Raw genomic sequence first — 16,548 nt, 5'->3', positions numbered from 1 at the left:
TTCCCTATTAGGAGACTTTCCATTGGTGAGAATCCTTAACTAACATCAGATTAGCATCAGCATGTTGGGATCCATGCAAAGCAATTTATTAACACGAATTTGGAAAAACATCTAACTATGGCTCTATCAAAACAGTGTGGTTGGTACCTAGAAAGAAAAAGCAAATAGGCATAACAGACACATAGGTACAATTACTGCCTCTCCTCAATTGGATCGGCAAGACAAGATAGTCTTCGTCATCAGGACATCAGTCGATCAGCAAGGCATCAGGATTCAGCTTCAAAGTTCAAAAAACGCAAAGGGGGTCATTCCGAGTTTGGCGGGCGGCGGTTGCCGCCCGCCACACTTCCCCCGTCGAAAGACCGCTCCGCGGTCAAAAGACCACGGGGGCCATTTCGACTTTCCCGCTGGGCCGGCGGGCGACCGCCAAAAGAGCGCCCGCCGGCCCAGCGGGAAAGGCCCTGCAACATTGAAGCCGGCTCCGAATGGAGCCGGCAGTGTTGCAGGGGTGTGACGGGTGCAGTTGCACCCGTCGCGATTTTCACTGTCTGCAAAGCAGACAGTGAAAATCCTGCTGGGGCCCTGTTAGGGGGCCCCTGCACTGCCCATGCCAGTTGCATGGGCAGTGCAGGGGCCCCCAGGGGTCCCACGACACCCGTTCCCGCCATCCTGTTTCTGGCGGTGAAAACCGCCAGAAACAGGCTGGCGGGAAGGGGGTCGGAATCCCCATGGCGGCGCTGCAAGCAGCGCCGCCATGGAGGATTCTCCCAGCCGGGGGAAATCCGGCGGGAAACCGCTGGACCCGGCTGGGCGACCGCGGCTTTACAGCCGCGGTCGGAATAGCAAAGGAAGCACCGCCAGCCTGTTGCGGTGCTTCCGTGGTCGTCGGCCCTGGTGGTCGATGACCACCAGGGTCAGAATGACCCCCAAAGTCTTTAAGCATTAAAGGTAAGTACGTCTCTTGTCAAGACGCAGAAGTAAATATTTACATTTCAGCCAGCAAGAAAATGGCCAATGACGGTGTCTTCTCCCAGTGCAGTCTCATTAAATTAAATTCACAAAAACTATTCCCCAAATCCCTATTGGTCAAGGGATCGCATGTTGATACTTTGTCCAATAAAACTAAAACTCCAAATCTATGAATGCTACCATTACTCCATTCACATGCCGTTGATTGTTTGTCCTGCAATGTCCTCATCATCCGGCTCGTCGGGTAACAATATTGTTGCAGCTTCTACTTGAGTCAGGGTCTCTATTGTTCTCCTCCTGAGAAAGTCAGTCTTACACACATTGCACACAAAATGTTACATTAGCAAGAACAGCATCTTCTAGCATTCGGTTCTCATGAAAAGCATTTGATTTTCCTTTCTAGGCACCAAATTGCACTGTTTTGATAGAGCCATAGTTAGATGTTTTTCCAAATTTGTATTACTAAATTGTTTTGCATGAAGCCCAACATGCCAATGCCAGTAAGGTGTTAGTTAAGAATCCTCACTAATGAAATCATGCTAATAGGGATTAATGCTTGATGAATTTCTCTGCTAAACTTAATGTATGGAATCACTTCGACGCAGTTGACTTTGTTATTGATTTGCACCATAACTTTAGAATGTGTCATAGTTCAAGCTTTGATTAGATTACGTTTCTTCCACCGCTTTGTACAGCCAGTGTTGTTTCTGTATGTGTTTCATTTGATTTTGAGATTAATCTACATGACCTTAGCATTGTTAATAAAGGGAAATAAATATTCTAACTTTTACTAAAAGGTGTGGTTATTCATGACTGAAAGGTCATGGTGCGTGACAATTGTTGACTCCATTGATTATTCATGTTATTGATTAATTTTGATTATTGATTATTGTGTATTAATTATTGCTTATGTATTGGAGCTATGGTAAGAACATCTTAATTGTGAGTCAAAAGGTTAATTGACCTATTTGCTTCCCCTTGTAAGTTTACTTATTAAGGTCAGATGCGCTAACAGAGATGGTAGCAGAGGTAATGGTTAGTCTCCTAAACAGCTTACCATAGACGCCGGTTCAGAGTGACAGGTGTTAACAGAAATGGTAAGAGACTGATGGGTCATCTCCTTAAGAGCTTACTATAGGCCGTTCGGTATAGAATAATAGAGACTAGGTAAGTAATGGTTTATTTCCTGAAAAGCTCATAACAGAGATAGTAGCAGGATTGAAGGTCCCAGAGGTGGTACCAGGATTCATTATTTATGAGATTTGGGTTTTATTTTTCAATGATGCTATTGCGAGAGAAGATGTTCCCTTAAGTCCAGAAATGACTTTCTCAGTTCCTGGATCCTGCTAATGGTTGTTTGAGGATGTTCTCGGCATTCTAGTGACAGTGTGAATGAAGTAGGTTGCGCTTGCACAGCTTATGCAAATTGCAGGTGAATTGTGAGGTCTGTGGGGGTTTTAGGGAGTTTGCGTACTCCAAATGAAGTTGTACAAGGAGTGTGCGTACTACGCAGTGTGATAGTAGGGAATTTGTTGAACGGCCAACATGTGTGTGACGCTTTATGCTAAAAAATTGTCCATGTGGCTGTTGATGTACGGACCCTGCGGGGTCTAAAACTCTGGAGTATATTGAAAAGTGTACGAGCCACTTGGTTTCATGTTGTAATCTGTCTGGTTTAATAGGTTTATCGGGCATGGTCAGCAAGTCAGAGTGTGAGTCAAAGTGAGTAAAAGAACAATTTAGACTGAGATTTAGCGAGTCCTATGTGCACCAGGACAGACCCATTGACCAGTTGAGAGTAAAGTTTGTGGGTAGAATTTTGCTTGCGAATCTGGGAGACCGGGAAAGAAGGAGTAGCTGTAAGTGCGGGAAGAGCCATCAGTGAAAAATCCATAAAGTTTCTGAAGTGAGTGTGTTTTCCTGCAGTAAACCAGCAGATGTGTTTTTGTTTTTTGTTTTTTGATTAGTGCTTTCAATTTTTGCATTAGTTCGTGTGAATCAGAGTTTGGGACGACAAGCTGCAAGACTTTGTCAGCCGCAGTATGTGTGAGTGTGACGTCATTAGAGCCACACTGGGATAGGTCGGTTAGTGAGGAGGGTCGCGCACCGATTGGCAGCCGTCCATGAGAGGCAATAGGTTGAGAATGTAGGTGAAAGGAATCTTGAGATTAAAAGTCACTTCCTGATTTGATTTTGAATAACAAAAAGGTAGAAAAGATGACATTTTTCAAAGCATTAAAAAGTGCCCTTAGGGGAGATACGTGTATTTCAATGAGAGTAGGCGAGGCTACACCACCAGAAGGTACACCAGCTTACATAGTAATGGAAGAGAAGGGTATCGCACCATGTCTTTGGCTAAAGCAATGGTGCAAATTGACAGAAAAGGACGGGAATGTAGCGTTTCCTACAATTGGGACATTCAATTTGAGAGTTTTGGCGCATTTAAGGATGGTGCTATTTGAATCGAAGCCCCTTCCGAGACCAGCACAATTTGAGGCATGAGCGATTTGGGAGCTAGTAGCCCGACAGCAACAGCAACAGAAATATAAGAGGAGGATGAGAAAGACAAAAAAGACTCTAGCAGAGGCTAGATGGGACAGTGTTCATAAAGTTTGGAGGATGAAGACTTTGCACTGAATTAAGTTGTTTCCGTCAATTACGCAGGAGAATGAGAAGGAAGGAAAGAAAGCTACTAGGAAAACTAACTAAAGTTAGTCTGAGAGTAGGGAGGCTAGAAAGTCTTCAACAGTGGAGGAGGAATTGGATGATGATAAGTTTATTATACAGGTATTGAGAGATTGTCCACCACCATATATAGTACATGAGAGTGGTCCGAGTACCAGTGCTGATCTGTCAAGCAGCCCCAAGGTGCCTCCTGCATTATCTGTCAGCATCCCCAGGGATTAGGGTTAAATCATATCTCTGTTCTTGGTTAAACCTTCATGTTTCTAAGTAAACATAATGTGCTGTGTTACATAATTGGTTTTATCAATGCTTGTTTTACCAATGCTTGTTTGTGAGTAGGTGTAAACATGTGCTTCTAATTGGGTGTGGTGTAGACATGTGCTTCTAATTGGGTGGGGTGACTCATCCACATGTGGAAACTCAACTGCTTTCCCGATTGACTATAAATAGCAGAGTGAAGCATGCCTCCCGGCTTGGCTTTGTTTTGCTTCCTGATCTCAGCATCTGATTTGGCAGTCTAGACCCTGCTGTCATCCTCGTATACAGGACTTTTAAGGCAATTCTTTTCTTCGTTCCTGTACCAGCTGACACCAGGCATTCCTCGAGCACTCCGGAAAAGACTGCAGCTAAGTGACAAGTATTCTCCAGGGAGCTTGTTCTTTGAGCGCCGCGCTTTCCTAGAACAGCTGGTGTATTTCAGACCTCGTATTTTGGCAGAGTGCTTATCTTGAAGAGAAAAAAAGTGACAGTGCAATTTTATAAGAGCATTTACGTGACTTTTCTTTCTCTAATAGCATAACTCTAGGATTTAAATTGTGTCATTCATGCCTGTGTTTCAGGTTTGAGGAATTTGCTTTTGAAGGGTTTTTCATACACTCAGTGAAACCAAACTAAACTGTGCCACCCTAACTGTTTAAACCCAAAGTGGACATATGTATTTCTTGGATTATTTTTGTTCCTTTTAGTTTAACCCTATGCATGCAGGAAAGTTATACGTGATATAATTATTGCCCTTGTTTGTCTTTCTTGTGCATGATAAGTGCAACCACAGTTCTAATTGTAGTGTGCAATAGTGAATCTCTGTGAAGCCAGCCCTAGTGTCACAGTACTTATTGTTATGATACTCAGTTTGGGTTTTTGGTAATGCAATGTTAGTAATTGTGCCAACAGTTATTATTATCCAAGAAAAGTGCTGGAGCATCCGGGTGTTCTTCTGCCGCTCCCGTTCCCATATCAGAAAGAGAGATTCAGTTTCAAGGAAGTTGAGTGCACTAACTCTACTATCACTCTGTCAACAACGACCTGCCCCCTGAAGATACAGGGTTCCTGGGTGGACTGGCAAGACGTGGCAGTGTTTTGTCTCTTTCTCTTCCACTCCCCCTTTCCTTTTGGAACACCTGCCGGGGTTTATGTGTCCACCAGGAAGTGCCGAGAGGTTTCTAGGAGGTCGGGAGGCATACCATCGCCCCTATAGACATCCTGCTTTTCAGGTGAGTGGCCCTCGACAGATCCGCCAGCTCCGACACAGGTTAATGGGACAACGAATCAGATGGAGGTTAATGCTAGCCTGACACAGAATGCGATGCAGAGTGGTCTTAATGTGCCTATCACTCCTGTAGTGCAAAACAAGATGCATCTGCCACAGTTTCAGAGGATTTATCCTGATATGCCCATTATGGAAACGACTTCGAACTTGGTGGTGCCAATGGAACAGGTGTTCCCAAGACCGATATTGGGTCAGACTGAACCAACTCCAATTTTATTGCCCCAAGTGCAGCCACATGTAATGCCAAGATTCACTCCGGTAACAGGGACACAGTCAGATATGACTCCGAAGATAAATCAAAATATGGGAGTTATTCTCCCACAGAGCATAAGTGCCAGAACAGCAACAGATGCTATATTACTACCTACTACTGTTGGTCCAGCTGTACCAATATTTGCACAGAAGAAGGCAACCGTAGGTGATCAGGGAGCAATGTCCCAGAGTATAATGAGGGGAGGACATAATGAAAATGTTCAGGTAGTCTCTCCTGTGGGACAGACTTTTGACGGATCAAGATCATTGTTAGACCTTAGTCCATTTGTTGCACTTCCAGATACTATGGCAGCGTGAACGTAAGTCAGAGTTTGAAATGATTGACACCGCAGACCCCGAATGCAGTTGCACAGCAGGTGCCACTGGTCCAAGCATGTAACATTTTGTTACAAGGATTGACAGGTCAGCAGTTAACTGAATGGTTAGGCAAGCTGAATACCCCACAGAGTGCTCGTAAGGGAGAGGAGTATTTGACTTGTGCTAGGCTAAGCATGGAAGTGGGTGAACTCATTGAGGGGACTATGGGTGTGAATAGGTTAGAATGCTACACAGAGGCAGAGTTGAGATATTTGTGCCCAAAGATTATGAGACAAGTGAGCAATGTGCATCAGAGACTAGCAGACTTGGTAGAGAAATACAGCATAGAATTAGAGAAAAGGAAATATTTGAAAAGGAGTTACAGATTAGATTTTGAGGCTAAAGATTTTGAACACATGAGATCTGCCGGAATGAAGCCACACCTTAAGGAATTGCTACAAAGTGCTCAGACCTGGGGAGCATTAGACAAATGAGAAGGCATATGGGTAAAAAAAAAAAGAGACAAGAGAAAAAGGGATTCTTTGGAGCTGACTGCAAATGTGTAGCAGGATAACGATCCAGTGAAAAATTTACCAATGAGAGAGATTCCATGGGGGAATTTTGTTCATGTTCCATGGAGCAGAAGTGACATTGTGTCATTCAAAAATGATTAACCAAAATTGAGAGAGTAGCCAGTAGAGTGGTATCAGCAGACAGACAGATTTGTGAAACTTGCAAAGTGCCTAGGGGAAGCCTTGAACGCATTACTAGAGATAGTAGTTCCAGATCTGTGGATCGAATGTAAGAGGAGTGTAGATAGGGCAACAAGTGAACCGGAGAGAGACAAGAATACAGGTGCACCGTCTCCTGAAGTAATGAAATATTACTTTAAGGTGATTGAGTTTTTGAAAACAAGAATTTCGCCCAGGAATATTGATTGGCAGAGTATTGACAGGACAGCTTAGGAAGCAAAGGAGTTGATACATGCATTTTATGAGACATTGTTGCAGGCATTCAAGCATTACAGTGGTACAGAAACAATTGAGGTAAAAGACATGCTTCATTTTGTGTTTAGATTTGTGGAATTATTGAGACCTGAAATTAGCCAGATGATTAAGAGTCACTTGATTTGCTGGCAAGCAAAGCCGATTGATGAGGTGTTTCAGTATGCAAAATACTGAAGTGATGAGATTGATTTGAAGCAGAAAAAGTTGAAACAGAAGGCGATGGTGATGCAGATTAAAGCAGCTCAAACAGGAGTGCAAGGGAATTTTTCACAGCATTTGCCGCAGCAGGGAAACATGATGTTTCAGCCCCAGATGAGATGTAGAGGTCGTGAAGGAAATATGAATCATGGTCCAGACTTGAATACTGTAGTGGTTCAGAATGATGTGCAGGGAATGAAGAAGTTATTGCCATGACAGGATTGTGGAGCCGTTGGACATTGGAAACGGGAGTGTCCAATGATGGTGCAGGAAGGTGTCATTCAGCAGAGTAATGACATCAATTCATTCCAGAATGTGAGAGGTCCGAAGTGAAAGGTCCTAATCCAAATTTTCAGAATAATGTGAATCAAGTGCAAAATTTTCAGCCCATGCAGCAGGTGCAAATGTCCTGTGCACAAATGTCACAGTTGCAGCCGATGCAACAGCAGGTTCCCAGGGTACCTAGACAGCAAATTCAAATACCTCAAGCCCTCAAGAACAGCTACAGATGATGCTTTCTCAACAGGTCACAGGTCAGAGGCATAATCAAGGTTGTAACACAGTGCTCCAATTCCTGCTACACAATGAGAATGGAATAAATGATGAATGGATGAGTGACAGTTCAGATGAGGAGCTGCGTGTGCTTGCAACTTCCTTAGAAGTAGATCAAAGAGGTCCCTATGTGAAGGGAAAGGTTATGGGTCACAGAGTTTCATTCTTGGTTGACACAGGAGCTACACGCTCAACAGTGAGAAGCACAGAAGTTCCAAATTTGCCCCTTTCAGGTAGAACAGTTCAGGGTGTGGGAGCAGCAAACCAGTATTTGACAAACCCAATTACAGATCCAGTTCAGGTTGAGATTTGCAATTTCCAGGGATTGCATAAATTTGTAGTCTGCAATTCAAGTCCGGCATCCCTACTGGAAAGAGACTTGCTGTGTAAAACGAGGTGTTTGATTACTTGTTCAAATGAGGTAATTGAGATTCAGACGAATAGTGATGATGAAGATGACCAACCCCCTGAGATAGAGTGTGAAACTACAAATGAGGACTACCCTCTGATAGAATTTTTCTCGATGTTCACAGTGAAAGAGCTTCATCCTGATCTGCAGGGAATGGTTAAAGAGAAAGTGTGGAATTTGACAGGAAAAAAAGTAGGTTTGATAAGGGGAGTTGAGCCAGTTAAAGTTTCTGTGAAACCGAATGCAGTTTTCCTCAACTTCCGCAGTACCACATGCCGCAAGATGTCCTTATGAAAGTAGCTCAGATAATTGCAGACTTTGTAAAGCAAGGGGTTCTGAAGGAAGTATTGAGCAGTCCATGTAATTCACCATTAATGGGTTTGAAGAAGGCCTGTGGGAAGGTTCGAATTGTTCAGGATTTGAGAAAAATAAATGAGATTGTGGTCAAATGTTGTCCCGTGGTGCCAAATCCAGCAGTGATATGTTTCAGATTCCATGTGATGCTGAGTGGTTCACTGCCATCGATTTGTCACAAGCTTCTTTTCTGTGCCTCTTCATGAGGATAGTCAATTTCTCTTTTGTTTCAAATTCCTGGATCGAGTTTATTGCTGGTGCAGGATTCCTCAAGGGTTTTCAGAGTCACCTTCCATATTCAATCAGATTTTGAAAAATAATTTGGAGTCGTTGGAATTGCCTTTCCAATCGACCTTGGCACAGTACATTGATGATTTGCTGACTGTGCCCAAAACAAGGGACTAGTGCAAGTATGATACGACTGCCCTGTTGAACCATTTGGGAAAGAATGGTCACAAAGTGTCTCCACTCAAATTGCAGTGCTGTCAGAAGGTAGTGAAATATTTGGGTCACCAGATTGAAAAGGGTTCAAGAAAAATATCCAGAGAATGGATTGCAACCATATTGCAGATAAACCCCCGACTACACAGAGAGATGTCAGGATGTTTTTAGGGATATTAGGCTATTGTCGCTAATGGATTCTGAATTTTTCAGTTATTTCGAGACCTTTGCAGAAGCTGACTCACAAGGAAGTTACTGATCCCATAGACTTAGACCAGGCTGAAATGAAAGCATCCACTGAATTGAGAGAGAGTCTGTGCAGGGCTCCAGTGTTAGGTATGCCTGATTACACGAAAGCTTTCACCTTGTTTTGTCATGAGTGTGATGCATGTTCTTTGTCTGTCTTGACACAGGTCCATGGTGGTGTAAACTGCCCAGTAGCATATTTTTCAGCTACTTTGGACCCAGTTGCAGCAGCCTTACCAGGTTGTTTGCACGCAGTTGCAGCAGTTGGTCAGAGTCTTAACAGTGTGAAGGCATTTTGATGGGACATCCCGTGATTGTAAAGGTCCCTCACTGTAGGAGGCGGCCTGGCTTGTAGTGGGTACCAGAGGTACTTACACCTTGTGCCAGGTCCAGCTATCCCTTATTAGTGTAGAAGAGGTGTTTCTAGCAGCTTAGACTGATAGAAGGTAGCTATGGCAAAGCAGCTTAGGCTGAACTAGGAGACATGTAAAGCTCCTACTATACCACTGGTGTCATATGCACAATATCATAAGAAAACACAATACACAGAGTTACTAAAAATAAAGGTACTTTATTTTTATGACAATATGCCAAAAGTATCTCAGTGAGTATCCTCAGTATGAGGATAAGATATATACACAAGATATATGTACACAAACCAAAATTAGATAAGTAATAGCAAGAAAAGTAATGCAAACAGTGTAGAATTACAATAGATTGCAATAGGAGCACATAGGTATAGGGAAAACACAAACCATATACTCCAAAAGTGGAATGCGAACCACGAATGGACCCCAAACCTATGTGAGCTTGTAGAGGGTTGCTGGGACTGTAAGAAAAGAGTGAGGGTTAGAAAAATAGCCCACCCCAAGACCCTGAAAGGTAGGTGTGAAGTGCACCTACTACCCCCAGAGAGCACAGATGTCATCATAGGGGGATTCTGCAGGAAGAACAAACACCAGCAATGCAACAACAGTGGATTTACAGACGTGAGTACCTCTAAGACAAGGGGACCAAGCCCATTAGACGCGATAGTGTTGAGAGTGGGCAGGAGCCCAGGAAATGCCAGCTGAGGGTGCAAAGAAGCTGCCACCAGATGGAAGAAGCTTGGAGTTCTGCAAGAAAGAAGAGAGCTAGGGACTTCTCCTTTGGAAGACGGATGTCCCACTTGCTAGCTGCAAGGGTCGCGGTAGAGGTTTTTGGGTGCTGCAGTGGCCCAGGAGGGACCAGGATGTCGCATTTTGGAGGAGGAGACAGAGGGGGCGCTCAGCAACTCAGAGAGCCCTCACAGAAGCAGGCAGCACCCACAGAAGTACCCCAACAGGCACTTGGAAGTAAAGTGAACCGGAGTCCACGCGAAGTCACAAAAGGGAGTCCCACGACGCCGGAGGACAACTCAGAAGGTTGTGCACTGCAGGAAGAAGTGTCGGGGACCCAGGCTGGGCTGTGCAAGAAGGAAATCCTGGAAGAGTGCACAGCAGCCGGAGCAGCTGCAAATCACGTGGTACCCAGCAATGCAGTCTAGCGTGGGGAGGCAAGGACTTACCTCCACCAAACTTGGACTGAAGAGTCACTGGACTGTGGGAGTCACTTGGACAGAGTTGCTGAGTTCCAGGGACCACGCTCGTCAGGATGAGAGGGGACCCAGAGGACCAGTGTTGCAGTCTTTTGGTGCCTGCGTTAGCAGGGGGGAGATTCCGTCGACCCACGGGAGATTTCTTCTGAGCTTCTGGTGCATGGTGAAGGCAGGCTACCCCCAGAGCATGCACCACCTGGAAACAGTCGAGAAAGCCGGCAGGATGAGGCGCTACAATGTTGCTGGTAGTCGTCTTGCTACTTTGTTGCGGTTTTGCAGGCGTCCTGAGCAGTCAGCGGTCAATCCTTTGGTAGAAGGTGAAGAGGGAGATGCAGAGGAACTCTGATGAGCTCCTGCGTTCGTTATCTAAAGAATTCCCCAAAGCAGAGACCCTAAATAGCCAGAAAAGGAGGTTTGGCTACCTAGGAAGGAGTATTGGCTACCAAGAGAGGTAAGAGCCTATCAGAAGGAGCCTCTGACGTCACCTGATGGCACTGGCCACTCAGAGCAGTCCAGTGTGCCCCCAACACCTCTGTTTCCAAGATGGCAGAGGTCTGGGACACACTGGAGGAGCTCTGGGCACCTCCCCTGGGAGGTGCACGTCAGGGGAGTGGTCACTCCCCTTTCCTTTGTCCAGTTTCACCCCAGAGCAGGGCTGGGGGATCCCTGAACCGGTGTAGAGTGGCTTATGCAGAGATGGGCACCATCTGTGCCCATCAAAGCATTTCCATAGGCTGGGGGAAGCTACTCCTTCCCATCCCTCACACCTATTTCCAAAGGGAGAGGGTATTACACCCTCTCTCAGAGGAAGTCCTTTGTTCTGCCTTCCTGGGCCAGGGCTGCCTGAACCCCAGGAGGGCAGACCCTGTCTGAGGGGTTGGCAGCAGCAGCAGCTGCAGTGGAGACCCCGGAAAGGCAGTTTGGCAGTACCCGGGTACTGTGCTAGAGACCCGGGGGATCATGGAATTGTCCCCCCAATACCAGAATGGTATTGGGTTGACAATTCCATGATCTTAGACATGTTACATGGCCATGTTCGGAGTTACCATTGTGACGCTATACATAGGTAGTGACCTATGTATAGTGCACGCGTGTAATGGTGTCCCCGCACTCACAAAGTCCGGGGAATTTGCCCTGAACGATGTGGGGGCACCTTGGCTAGTGCTAGGGTGCCCACACACTATGTAACTTTGCACCCAACCTTCACCAGGTGAAGGTTAGACATATAGGTGACCTCTAAGTTACTTAAGTGCAGTGGTAAATGGCTGTGAAATAACGTGGACGTTATTTCACGCAGGCTGCACTGGCAGGCCTGTGTAAGAATTGTCAGAGCTCCCTATGGGTGGCAAAAGAAATCTCCTGGAACCCCAATACCCTGGGTACCTCAGTACCATATACTAGGGAATTATATGGGTGTACCAGTATGCCAATGTGAATTGGTAAATTTAGTCACAAGCCTGTTAGTGACAAATTTGGAAAGCACAGAGAGCATAACCACTGAGGTTCTGGTTAGCAGAGCCTCAGTGAGACAGGCATCACACAGGGAACACATACAGGGCACATACTTATGAGCACTGGGGCCCTGCCTGGCAGGGTCTCAGTAACACATAGACTAAAACAACATATATACAGTGAAATATGGGGGTAACATGCCAGGCAAGATGGTACTTTCCTGCACAACCCCCCCACAAACGAAGAACAATAAGACTAGCCATGAACTGATGAGTCTTCATTGTCTAAGTGGAAATGTCTGGAGAGTCCATCTGCATTGGAGTGGGTACTCCCAGGTCTATGTTCCACTGTATAGTCCATTCCCTGTAGAGATATGGACCACCTCAACAATTTAGTGTTTTCACCTTTCATTTGTTTTAGCCAAAGTAGAGGTTTGTGGTCTGTCTGAACAATAAAGTGAGTGCCAAACAGGTATGGCCTCAACGTTTTCAGTGCCCAGACCACAGCAAAGGCCTCCCTCTCAATGGCAGACCAACGCTTTTATCTAAGGGTCAACCTTCTGCTGATAAAAGTAACTGGTTGATCCTGGCCCTCAGAATTCATGTGTGATAAGACTGCCCCTACCCCTAATTCAGATGCATCAGTTTGAACAATGAATTTCTTGGAGTAACATGGGCTTTTTAGGACAGGTGCAGAGCACATGGCCTCTTTGAGCTCCTCAAAAGCTTTCTGACAGCTAGCTGTCCATTATAACATCTTAGGCATCTTCTTACTAGTGAGATCATTAAGAGGGGCTGCTATGGAGCCATAGTTTTTAATGAATCTCCTGTAATACCCTGTGAGGCCTAAGAAGGCTCTCACCTGGGTCTGTGTTGTAGGGGTAACCCAATCCATGACTGTCTGGATTTTCCCCTGAAGTGGTGCAATCTGTTCTCCACCTACCAGGTGTCCCAGATAAACCACCTTTCCCTGCCCTATCTGGAACTCTGAGGCCTTGATAGTGAGGCCTGCCTTTTGCAGGGCCTCCAAAACTTTCCAAAGGTGGACCAGGTGCTCATCCCAGGTGGAGCTAAAGACAGCAATATCATCTAGATATGCTGCACTAAAAGCCTCCAACCCTTGCAGGACTGTGTTCACCAACCTCTGAAAAGTGGCAGGTGCATTTTTCAACCCAAAGGGCATCACTGTAAATTGGTAGTGCCCTCCTATAGTTGAAAATGCAGTTTTAGGTTTAGCATCCTCACCCAATTTGATCTGCCAATACCCTGCAGTCAAATCAAAGGTGCTAAGATACTTGGCAGATGCCAGTGTATCTATGAGCTCATCTGCCCTGGGTATAGGGTGAGCATCAGTTTTTGTTACCTTATTGAGACCTCTGTAGTCTACACAAAACCTCATCTCCCTTTTTCCATCTTTTGAGTGAGGCTTTGGTACAAGCACCACAGGACTCGCCCATGGGCTTTCAGAAGGTCCAAACACTCCTAGATCAAGCATTTTCTGAACCTCTTGTTTTATGCAGTCCCTGACATGGTCAGGCTGCCTATACATTTTACTTTTGCCAGGCAAGCTGTCTCCAGTATAAATTGTGTGTTCTCACCAGGATGTGGTACCTGGCACAATTGAAAAGAGTTCAGAAAATTGTCCAAGGAGATTTATGCAGTTGTCTTTCTGTTCTGCAGTCAGACAATCTGCCAAAACTACTCCCTCCACTAAAGCATCATTTTCAGTGGTGGAAAAGAGATCAGGGAGAGGGTCACTCTCTTCTTCCTGTCCCTCATCTGTTGCCATGAGCAGGGTGAGATCAGCCCTGTCATCGTAGGGTTTTAGGCGGTTGACATGAATCACCCGAAGGGGACTCCTGGCAGTGCCCAGGTCTACCAGATAGGTAACCTCGCCCTTTTTCTCAACAATTAGATGGGGTCCACTCCATTTGTCCTGGAGTGCTCTTGGGGCCACAGGCTCCAATACCCACACCTTCTGTCCTGGTTGGTACTGAATCAGAACAGCCTTCTGGTCATGCCATTGCTTCTGGAGCTCTTGGCTGGCCTGAAGGTTTTTACTGACCTTTTTCATGTACTCAGCCATTCTGGATCTTAGGCCAAGTACATAGTCCACTATGTCCTGTTTAGGAGCTTTTAAAGGTTGTTCCCAACCCTCCTTCACAAGAGTGAGTGGACCTCTTACAGGGTGTCCAAAGAGGAGTTCAAAGGGGCTGAAGCCCACGCCTTTCTGGGGTACCTCCCTGTAAGCAAAAAGGAGGCAAGGTAACAGGACATCCCATCTCCTCCTGAGTTTTTCAGGGAGTCCCATTGTTGTAACTTAATAGCGATTAGATTAAACATTAGCAGAAGACATCTTGTATTTAGCAACTATTGTGAACATTTGGCGGAATCCATTTTGTATTCATGGCAGCCATTTTCTCTGCCATGTGCTCGCCATGTGTCTGTCCTACCTTTCTGTTAACTACTCTTGAAAATCTGTCTAGTGACAAGTTATATTTAGCATCTCCCACTTCCGCACATGCCCAGTAAGATCTGCAGCTGCTAGTAATCAGTAACAGACAGTAATGTGTCAACTTGTCCTTGAAACTGTTAGCCCCTCCTACCTGTCGACTGTGCATTTCCATATGACCTTACATGTATGTAAGTCTTGCTTCTATAATTGTACCACCTTCTTTTAGCCCCTGTGTTGGTATAAAAGGAGCATGCTCTCTTAGTTCAGTGTGCTACTTCAAACATTACCGAAGGATGCTGTTTGAACTGTAGTACCACCTCATGAGGTTTAATAAACTTTGGCGGTCATTCTGACCGCGGCGGTCTTGATGCCTTTGTTTGGTAATGAAGTTTAGCACTACTTACTGTGGCTCTCGTGTTTTGGGTTTAGTCAATTTGTGTCCTTTGAATTGATATATAAATTGCAATTTATATAGGCAGGTAATGAGGAGAATTTTCTCCAATTTAATTTTGATTTGAACGGCACCTTAAGTGCTAATTTGATTATAATATTGCATATTCTGCACAATTTTTGGCATGCCTGTTTTTAGCGCACTTCGTAGGATGTGTTGCTTTTGTAATGGTACCAATTTGAGACTGGAAGAATCGCAACCGGCACCCCCAGAGGGGATGCCCAATAGAGATATGTATGTTAAACATGGTCTTTATTCTATAATGTACAGCACATTATGGAATAAATACACTCGTGCAGATACAGAGTTACGTTGGCCTATGCATGGGTCATTTGATTTGCGAAAGATTGAGTATGTGGAACAATGTATGTGTAAGCGAAAGTCTTGGCAAGATATGTTTGACTGTGTACGAATGTGGGAGAAAGAAGTGCGTGGACGAGTGAAGCGTGAGCAAGCCTTGCTTGAGAAAGAGCAGCGGAAGAATGTATATGTGAAAGCATTGGAAATGAGAAAGAAAGAAATAAATGACTTAAAGGAGCTAGAAGAGAAAGAACGTAAATTACAGGTAACTGGCCAATACACCATTAGGCAACCTCTCTATCCTATCCTTAATAAACCACACGATGATTTTTTGTTACTAGATCGCCCTCCACCTCCGTATGTCGTTCCTTCTGCCCCTCATGAGTTAGCTAAGGTCTCCGGTTCGGAGCAACAGAAGATACGAGACAGTCGCTCTATGTTGCCTGCTGACCGTGCTTCTGAGCTTAGATCTATTGCTCGTAAAACAATTCGTAGCATTGTCTCTGCTTCTGAACTTTTGGACAACATGAAAGGGTGGACGGAAAAGGAGCAGCTATATTTTACTGAGGCATTTGGCACAGAAGTTATTGAACTATATCGGAAATATTCTGATGAATTAGAGCCCGATCATGTAGCAGCTGATCATAAGCAAATGCGTGATGGTCTTTTTGTTTTCTCCCAGGTGGCTGATGCAATCAGGGGTTTGATGAAATTATGTGTTGTGGCAGTCCATTTGCAAGAGGAGAAAAGGGCCGTGGATGTAGTTGCACGGACATCTCAGACCGGCGGGGTGCAAGCTTACATCTTCGGAACAGATAAGACTATGATAGTTCACGCGAAACCAATGCCGGAGGCCGCACCTTTGTATGTTCCTGCTAAAGGATTGGGTACGAGTGATGATAAAACTTCTGTTGATGCTAAGGGTTATTTTATTTACAATTGGGTGTATACTCCTTGGAATAGAGCAGATGTAATGGCACTTAAAACAGCATTAACTGACCCGCGGAAAAATCCAGCCGCCTTTTATGAGGAAGTTGAGGGAGCAATTAGTTCTTGTACTATGACTTTGGCTGACATTGATTTATTTTTCGGATTGATATTACCGCCAGATATGTGGAGAACTGTTCGTAAAATTGATGATCGTGTAGTTTTTGGGGCGTCATGGAACGAATTAGAACAGATGGACAGGGATAGGGAACCTGCGAAAAAGCCATATCAGTTGATTCTAGATCCTCCCGCAGCCATATTAGTTAAGTTAAAAACAATTATTCCCCCTAAAAAGATAGATTGGACTGTTTTAGCGTCTTGTAAGCAAAAGGCAGATGAATCGGTCTCTGA

Source organism: Pleurodeles waltl, chromosome 8 (genome assembly GCF_031143425.1).
Source record: "Pleurodeles waltl isolate 20211129_DDA chromosome 8, aPleWal1.hap1.20221129, whole genome shotgun sequence".
NCBI lineage: Eukaryota > Metazoa > Chordata > Amphibia > Caudata > Salamandridae > Pleurodeles > Pleurodeles waltl.
The sequence above is the reverse complement of the archived record's forward strand: the minus strand, read 5'-3'. Positions refer to the sequence as shown.